Source organism: Megascapheus bottae, chromosome 11, assembly GCF_031878675.1.
Source record: "Megascapheus bottae isolate mThoBot1 chromosome 11, mThoBot2.hap1, whole genome shotgun sequence".
NCBI lineage: Eukaryota > Metazoa > Chordata > Mammalia > Rodentia > Geomyidae > Megascapheus > Megascapheus bottae.
Genome location: NC_143519.1, coordinates 3175270 through 3183893, shown reverse-complemented (window position 1 = coordinate 3183893; position 8624 = coordinate 3175270). Strand labels below are relative to the sequence as shown.

The following is an 8624-nucleotide window of genomic DNA, read 5'->3' as shown; positions in this document are numbered from 1 at the left end:
GTATGCAGGTAACCACAACCAGTCAGGAGGCAGGGAATTGGAGGAGCTCCAAGTTAAAGGGGGGGAGGGAGAACAGGAAACCTTATTTGAGATAAGTAAAGGGGAAATATGGCTGAGGTGTGGCTCAAGTAATAAAGTGCTACCTAGTGAGAGAGAAGGAAGGGGAAGGAGGGTAAGGGGAGGGGGAAAGAAGACAACATAATTAACCTAGAAATGGCGAATAATCCTGATTTCTGTTTCCCTGGAACTAGATACATCAAATATAAGAAAAAAACAAGCAGGCTAAATTATCTGTTTTACTTCTAACTCACAGCCATTCTTGATCCTATTATTGAACGGTTTAAATCACTCCAAGATTTTGCATATTATTTAGAGCAGAACTAATTGTAGACCTGAGCTAGGACACCTCCTCCATGGAAAACATCTCCTGTCTGATGGCAATTAAAGGTAAACTAATTAGCTTTGCTGGCCACATCTTAAAATTTGCAGAGTATATTTCACATCACCTAAAATGAAGTGTAAGTGATGATTTTTAAAACTGTCTCATTAGGGCCAGGAGTCTGGCCTAGTGGTAGAAAGTGCATGCACGAAGACCCGGGTTCGATTCCTCGGTACCACATACATAGAAAACAGCCAGAAGTGGTGCTGTGGCTCAAGTGGTAGAGCTCTAGCTTTGAGAAAGTCCAAGGACAGTGCTCAGGCCTTGAGTTCAAGGCCCAGGACTGGCAAAATAAAACAAAACAACAACAACAACAAAACCTGTCTCAGTAGCTAATCCCCTTCTCAAAATTCAGCTGCAGGGTCGCCTAAGTCTGGAGATTGGTTTCCCGTGGAGAAGCTGTGATTTCTCGCTCCTCGGACCCCCGTCCAGCCTCTGGTTCCCCTAGATTGTCCAGTGATACAAACTCATCTGAGTGGGACCTGGAGGCGGCGCCTCCCCAGCCCTTCCACAAACCCCTGCGTGTGCTTCGGCTTCTCCTTCCCACTGCACTCCTCGTCGAGTCCCAGGGCCCGTGTTGCCCCCCTGATCAGGTGGCTGGGCTGCCCAGAGCGAGCGGAGGGAGGGCCGGGCGCTCAGATGGCCGGGGGGGGGGGGGGGGGGGGGGCGGGGAGGGGGGCGGGGCTGCGTCCTGGGCTGGGGTCTCCGGTGCCGTCCCGGGCCCTGTGGCCGAGGCCGGGCGCCCTGCCTTGGTCCCGGCGGACTGTCCACCCCGGGCCCGGCGTGGCCCAGCCCCCCCGAGGCCGCCTCCAGCTCGGGTCCAGCCCCAGTCCGGCTGGGAAAGTTTGGATAGAGAATCCCACCCTGGCTTCTGGGGACGCGGAGGGGCGCGTTCTGGGGGAGCGCGGGAGGGGGAGGGCGGACCCCGGGGCGGGGGGGGGGGGGGAGCCCGGGTCGCCATCCCGCCCCGACCCGAAGGGGAGCCCGCGCAGCGCGGCTCCGGGGCTGGGGACCCGCGCTAGGACCGGCCGGGGCGGGCGCTGCGCGGGGGGCGCGCGGGGCGGGGCGGGCGGGGCGGGGCCGCTGCGACGCCGCCGCACCCGGGCCGCCGCGGCGTGGGGAGCGCCCGGCCGAGGACGGCGCGGCGTGGGGAGCGCCGGGCCGGGGACGGCGCGCGGGGGCCCAGGTCCGGCCGGCCCGAGGCGCCGCCCCGCCGCCGCGCGCGCCCCGCGCTCCTCGCCAAGCCGGGCCACCGCCGTCGCCACACTGCCGGGCAGCGGGGCAGCGGATCCGCTTCGCAGGTAGGGAGGGCGGCGCGGGCGTGGCGCCCCGGGACCAGAGGAGGGCGCGGTGCGGGGCGGCGCGGGGCGGCGGGGCCAACGGCGGGGAAGGGGGGGCGGGGTTGCCACGGGAGACCGGGGCAGCGCGCGCGTGTTCCCCGCTCTTCCGCGCGTGGACGGGGACGCCGCTCGCGGAACAAAGACGAAGGCAAAACGGCCCCCAGCTGGCGGCTCCGGCCCGGCTGCCCCGACCCCTCCGCGGGCTGCGACCCGGCGGGCCGGCTCCGCGCCATTGTCTGGAAGGCGGCGGCGGCGCGCAGGCTCTCCCCGGGCGGCCGGGGGAGAGAGGGCGGCGACGTGGTCCTCGCCCGGGCCCGTGCGTCCCGGCGGGGGTGATGGCCGCGGCGGGAGTCCTGGGATCGCCTGCTGCACGGGGCCGGGGGAACTTGGCCGGGAGACCCGCGCTGGCACTGGGGTCTTCTTGGGCTCCCGCAGCCCTCACGCGCCTCTGCCCGGCGGCTCACGTCGAGTCCGGTGGGGACAGGGACAGCCGAGGAGGGAAGCCCCGGACAGGCAGGGACGGCTGATCCCCTGGCTCTATTCCAGTCCGCACCCGGCGACTGCGCCTCCCTCCGGGAGCCTGGAGGGGGGCACCCTGCCCTGGGGCGGGGGACCTGCAGCCGGTCTGCCCCTTGCCCGCTGGGGTGCCTGGCTGCCTCTCTGTGCACGCCCAGCACCATCGGGGTGGACTCCCGGGCACGCGGGTGGTCAGCGTGGCCCGCGGAGGTCCCTCCATAAAAGGGACCCCAGCGTGGCGTCTTTAGTCTACCGGGGAGGTGCCATGCAGAGAGCGCGGTGCTGCGTCCCCGGGAAGGGGCAGAGGGGTGAATAAAGTGAACGCTCAAATGGTGGACTTATCGTGCGTGTGCAGTTCGTGTTCGGACTGCCCTCGGGGCCCCCAAGAGAAATGCGTGAAGATACACCGCGTTCAGGGTCAGCTTGTCCATGCGATGCCAGGCGCCCGCAGGGTGGCCCTCCCGGGATAGCAGCCCATGGCAGGAAAGGAATGTTCTTCAAGGAGACTAAATAAAAATGGAAACATCTCCTCTTTGAGAAATCAGAAAACAAAATCTGTTGAGTAAAACACAGGATGCAAATGTGATCCCAGTATAGGTGCGGCGTGCCTTTATGGAAGAAGGGAGCGGAGCCCTCGAGGATTACAGCGCTGTCTGTCTGGTAAGGATGCTCCTTTAGGGTCTGCGCTCCCCTGAGCACCTGAACTGCGCGTCTGCCCTTTGCAGGTGTCATGATGGGGGTGAATGTGAGTCCCAAACTGCCCTGTTCACAGAGGAGAACATGCCCCGGTAGAAAGAAACTTTGAAAGCCCATGGCCCAGGCTTCCAGTGACAGGAAAAAGAGGCCCAGAGGGTGTGGGTGACTTTTGCTTTTTGTCTTTCTGATCATCATCTACCTAGAGGCAGGGCTACTGGGTGTTGATGTCTACATCCTGAAAGATTTGAGTTGTGGGTACACATTGACTCAATGTCCCCTCAGAGGAGGGCAGTGTCACCATCCTGGCCTTGGGCAGGATGCATCTCTGCCTTTTTCTGTCCCCAGCCTTTCTTCTGGCCCTTCCCCACTTCTGTATTCTGCTGTGTGCCAGCCCCAGCATGTCGTTCTTTAAGATTTCTGTACAGCTGAGGATGTTGAGAGAATAAGGGAAGTTGGGTGGACATCAAGTGTGTGATTACAGAACCAGAGACTAGGCTGAAAAAGCTGGTGACTGTCACCGGAGTGCATGGCACGAAGGCGGCAGACGTGGGGCTGACGTGCTCACCCTGTGAGGGGCAGACAAACGGAGTACCCACTCATCACCCTCACCTGTTTTACCTTTTCATCTAATCTCTCAGCTGTGGTGCGGCCTCAGCAAGTTCATTGTCTCTAGCAGATGACTCCCATTCCCTCATCCTCTCCCAGGTGCCTCCACCTGCAAACTCAGTGGCTCTGCTGGGGCGGGGCCCTGGCTGGCTCTTCTCACTCACCTGGCATCAATGCTGCTTCTCCTTCAGCCAGGTAGCAGATTGCCCTGCACCGCACCTTTCCTCTCTCAAGCCAAGCAATGGTGATCAGGCAGAATAAAGTGATACAGTTCTATTCTAGGGTAGAATCACTTGGTTTTGAAAAGACTGTCGTGAACCTTTCAGAACTAAAGGAGGAATTCTCATTCTGCCAGCTGTGGATTCCTTGGCAGTGCCTCCATTGAGATTTCCTAGGTCACCCTGGACTTGCAGAATCAGAATCTGCTGCTTGGGTGCAGCGAGGGACAGGTGATCTTCATGCGATCTTCCTGTAAAAATTCAGCCTCATCCCTCCATTGAGCCCTCGAGCTCTCGGGATCTCTTACGCTTATAGGAATTCTCAACAGTTTTCTTCTTTGGCTTTTCATCTTGTTACATTAACCAAGAACACATCATGAAAGAGCAAGCTATTCCTATTAAGAAGTTTCCATCCAACTAAATGAGAGTAAAGGTATATGGAGACAAAACTGATGTATTCCAGTTATTTGTACACTTTCAGTAGCAGGATTATGTCAACTGATTGTATTGTGCTTCTTTGTTTGGGTAACTTTTGGAGCCAGTGACATGTTAGGTATAGATTTATAATATGTCAAACATAATCATGTTTTTAAACATCTCTATTGAAATGTCTTCCACCTCATTCATTCAAGTGCATTTCTCTCTTTCCAGCACAGCCTCCTTCCCTTTCCTGCTTGGCTTTCTCTTCTGTGTTCTCATCCTCAGGGTGCCTTTGCATGTTCTCCATTCTACTCACCGGCTCTCTTCTTTTATATTTTTATTTTTTGCCCTGTGCGGGTTTAAACTCAGGGCCTTGCAGCTTTGAGACAGACACTCAATCACTGAGCCATCCATCTAGCCTCACTTCTTTTTTAGCTATGTTAACCCAAGGTGGAGTTCACATCATGACCTTTCCATACATGCCCACAGTTTACCCCAATCAAACGCATCCCTTCAATGAACTTTTCTCCACTGGCTACTCTTTAGATAGAGCCTTACTGCCTGGCGAGTGTCTGAATGGCCCAACTGGGTGATAGACATATTCCACCTCTTTCAGCTCCTTCCATTGGCATGGAGTCTGGTGACTTCTATGCTTAGGCTAGGCTAGAATCATCATCATCTTCATTACAGCCTGGCAAGTACCTGAGCCCAGCGACTCACTGATAGGTTGTTGTTTGTGTATACTTGGCCTGGCCGTCAACTTTGATCCTCCTAATCTGAGCCTCTTAAATAGTCAGGATTAGAGCATGCACAGCTGGTGCAGTACGGCCTGGCTCTGCCTTCCCCACTTATTGCTGTGGGTTTTCCGGCTTCTTTATGCATAGGTGGCTGAATTCTGTCTCTGCATCCCTACACCACACCCCTCCCAGCCCTTTGTCCTGGAGCTTTGCATATTCCGTACAGCATGTGACCTCTTCCTGGTCCATTCTGGATCCTAATGTCCACTGCTCTGTGATCCTGTCACTTCATGCTTGTTTCTGCCCTCATTTCCCTCCATCATCCACTCTACCCTTTCCATCCCCTACTTAAAATTCCCATCACCCAGCAAGTCTTCACATTTATTTCACGAGCGTTGCTTGGATTAGATTTCCCAGTTCCGAATTTCTGTGGCTGCCCTCAACCCAAGTTCCATCATCCCCTAATCCATCTTCCTGTCTTCGTCTGCCCCAGTGAGCCAGGCATACAGTGGCTCGCATGATTTATCTTAGATGCAAATTTGGACAGGAGACCATTTGCTGAAAGAGCTGAAATGATGTGCCTTTGCCCACGGTGTAAGCTGCCTGCTTTTCTGCAGCAATATGTCACCTCTCTTTCTGGACCCTCCCTGCTCACTCTCCCTGCCCCTCTTCCTTCTCCCCTGTCACATTTCTACCTTGGACAGGGAATTGTTTGTAGCTTTCCACCTAGAACTTGTCATCCCAGAGTAGATTGGCTTTATCCATTCACCTTTGTCTGCACAGGAACCTCTTCTCACTTTGTTCAGGTGGAATCAAACCTAAGCCATCCACTCAATCACAGCACTTCAAATATATCCCTTTTTCTGACTTCTCTTTGCTGTGTGCATGACTATGCATGGAGCCCATCAAGGCTCTGTTTAAATGCTGGCCACTGTTCTGCCCTGCCCTTGAGACTTTCTCATTCTCTCTATGAAAATGCGGAGGTTTTCCTGGAGTTCTTTTATTCATGGCCTTTGCCAAGAGGTATGTTCTCTACCTCCGGGTCTGGAGGTCTCCAGCACGCCCTCTGCAGTTCCCAGAACACCTACCAGTGGCACTCTTCTTTCCTGCTGCATGTCTTCCTGCCCATCACCTATACCCTGCACTGTCTCTCTGTCTCCCTCCAGCTCAATCCTCCCTCCTACAGACACTATCTGCTCATTTTACAGGAAAGAAAGAAAACACATGGAGTCTGCAGAATCTCTCCAACAATTCCGTAGGGTGGGTCCAAAACCGAATAAACATCTGATTGTTTGCCCAAGGCTCTGATGCTCCTTAAGAAAAAAAAAATGAACTTTTAAACCATGTAGTTAGTAGGAGCCGTACACGAAACTAGAAGGCCATGCCCAACATGCCTCCTGCCTGCTTCCGTTTAAAAATTGTAGTTAGAGAAAAAGCATCCAAAGCCTGTGTGAACAAGTCACTCTCACAGCACTTAAAACAGTTGCTACTGGCCTTTATAGAAATTGTCCACTGAGCCTCAAGAGACTCTCAACAGTGAGAAAGTACTTTACATTTTGTATAGTTTGTGTGGACTGTACTACAAGAAATTAAAAACCTGAACAAATAAAAACAAGTGCTTCAAGAAATTTTAGCATAAAAGGCATTATAACCGGTACTGTGTTCATATAATTGATGTCATATCTGATTATTGAATTTTGAACCTTACTAATTACCCACAAAGAGCTATTGTAAAAGGGACAATAATTATTATGTAAGTAAGGTATGTCTGTTAAATATAAATAAAATATAATCTAATATAAATATAAACATTAAATATAAATAAATACCTCATAAATAACTGTAGCCGGCACTTTTGGGCTAAAATGTTTGCTGGAAGATGTGGATGAGAGTAAAGTTGATGTTCAACCTCTAATAAAAGAAATTAAATTATGCGTAAGAACCAGCCTTCAAATTCTTTATTTTCAAATGTGAAAAGTATTTTAACTTTTTATTCCTGGAATTAGTGGAAGGTTAAAACCTTAGAATACAGTACTGCATGCCTTTAATGAGCACATTTGAAATATTAAATAATTCCTTTAAGAATGATAAATGTTACTCGGCCTGTTCATTTTCTTTCTAATTTAGATTCTTGGCTATAAGCAGTTTAGTAATAGGTGTCTGGAAATCTCACTGTGGAAAAGATTCCATGAGCTCCCAAATCTTCTTTAAAAGTCTATTAACATGTCTTTTATCTTTATTATTTGGAACGGAGAGCCATTAACTTATGCACTTATTTCAGTGATTTAAAACTGAAGGCAAGAATAAGACAAAAGGAAAATAATCTGAGAAATGAAGACACTTAGAATGCCAGTAGAAAAAGATAATTTTATATTGCTTAGGGTAGCTATTTTTATTTTACATTATGTAGAAACAAATGAATGGTTTGGGACTAAACGTAAGACTGGCTCCTTCTCAGGAAGGATGGCTCCTGCAGCCATGCTATGTAATTACTGAGCTAAAGATGCATTGAAACAGGCACTGAGGTCGTAAATTGCTGACTACTATAAGGTAGTCAGTAAAAGGACCCACTGAGGTGCGCAAGCATCCATCCGAATTCCCCCTTCTCTGAGGCAGTAAATGCCTGGGAACTGTTTTCTAGGCCTCACTGGTGTGGGGAGGTGGGCAAAGCATTCTGGGGGAAAATGAAGGATGAAATGAGATAAACACCCCTGGGCCTACCCTGAAGAGGAGCTCCAGATCATTCGTATGGAAAGCATTTCAGGGTAATTAAGACATTTTCTGAAACTTAAAAACTTTGAATCTCTGTCTAACCAGATGATCATTTTGAAATCAAAAGAAGGACAGGAAGTATAAATAATAACTTGTTGGTGACAGCTAAGGAATACATGTCAGAAACCAATGGCTCTACAGCATTGAATTACGTGAAGACTGTTGTACAGCATAGCACAGAAGACTGGATTGGGAAATGTTAGGAGGCAAAATATTTAGACTTCAGTGGGCAGAAATTGTGAAATCTGATCTGTCACAATGGAATGGCAAGTTTAAAGCAAAATAGCAGCTTCATGGTAACCCATTCTTGTCTTGAAGAAGCAACGGGGGTCCTACAGAAATTCCATTAAACTTTCCAGGGTTGTCTTGTGAGGTGACATTTAGGGACCCAGGTAGAAAGAGTCCTGGCAAAGTGAAAAACAGTAGAGTGAACACATCCGAGTGTCAGGCACATTCTATCCCCAGAAGAGCAAGGCTACAGGAGACCTAGGCCTCGCCCTATGCTATAAAACAGAAATGTTTGAAAAGTGATTTGACAATGATGTGACTTCAGAATGATTCCTTGTCGTTTTGGTCGTATTCTTCCTCAAGACAAAACAAAAAGGTGGAAAACTAGTCAGAAAGTTGGGTGAAGGCTAAAGAGAGACTTTCAAACAAAAGTTCAGCTAATCTCTTTTTTTCACAAGTTTGTTAGCCTCACGTCCAGGCCCAGGGCAGGATCTAAAAGAACTGCAAATGTCACTTTGCAGGTTCCATTGTTAATCTTTAGGACCAGATGAAGAACTCCAAAAATCCCTAGAACTGCATAAGGAAACATCAAGAAGCTATCAGTTAGTGTTTATTTCTATCAAAAAATTAATTTTGCATATTATGGTCACAT

General features: G+C 50.7%; 1 protein-coding gene across 1 annotated transcript in view; it reads left to right on the top strand.

The window, feature by feature from the left end:
* The first annotated feature begins 1674 nt into the window (after positions 1-1674).
* Myo16 (myosin XVI) overlaps positions 1675-8624 on the top strand; it is a 337213-nt gene continuing 330263 nt past the window's right edge. Inside the window, exon 1 of the mRNA XM_090341887.1 lies at positions 1675-1740. The gene's annotated coding sequence lies outside the window, so the exon portion shown is untranslated. The remainder of the gene's footprint in view (positions 1741-8624) is intronic.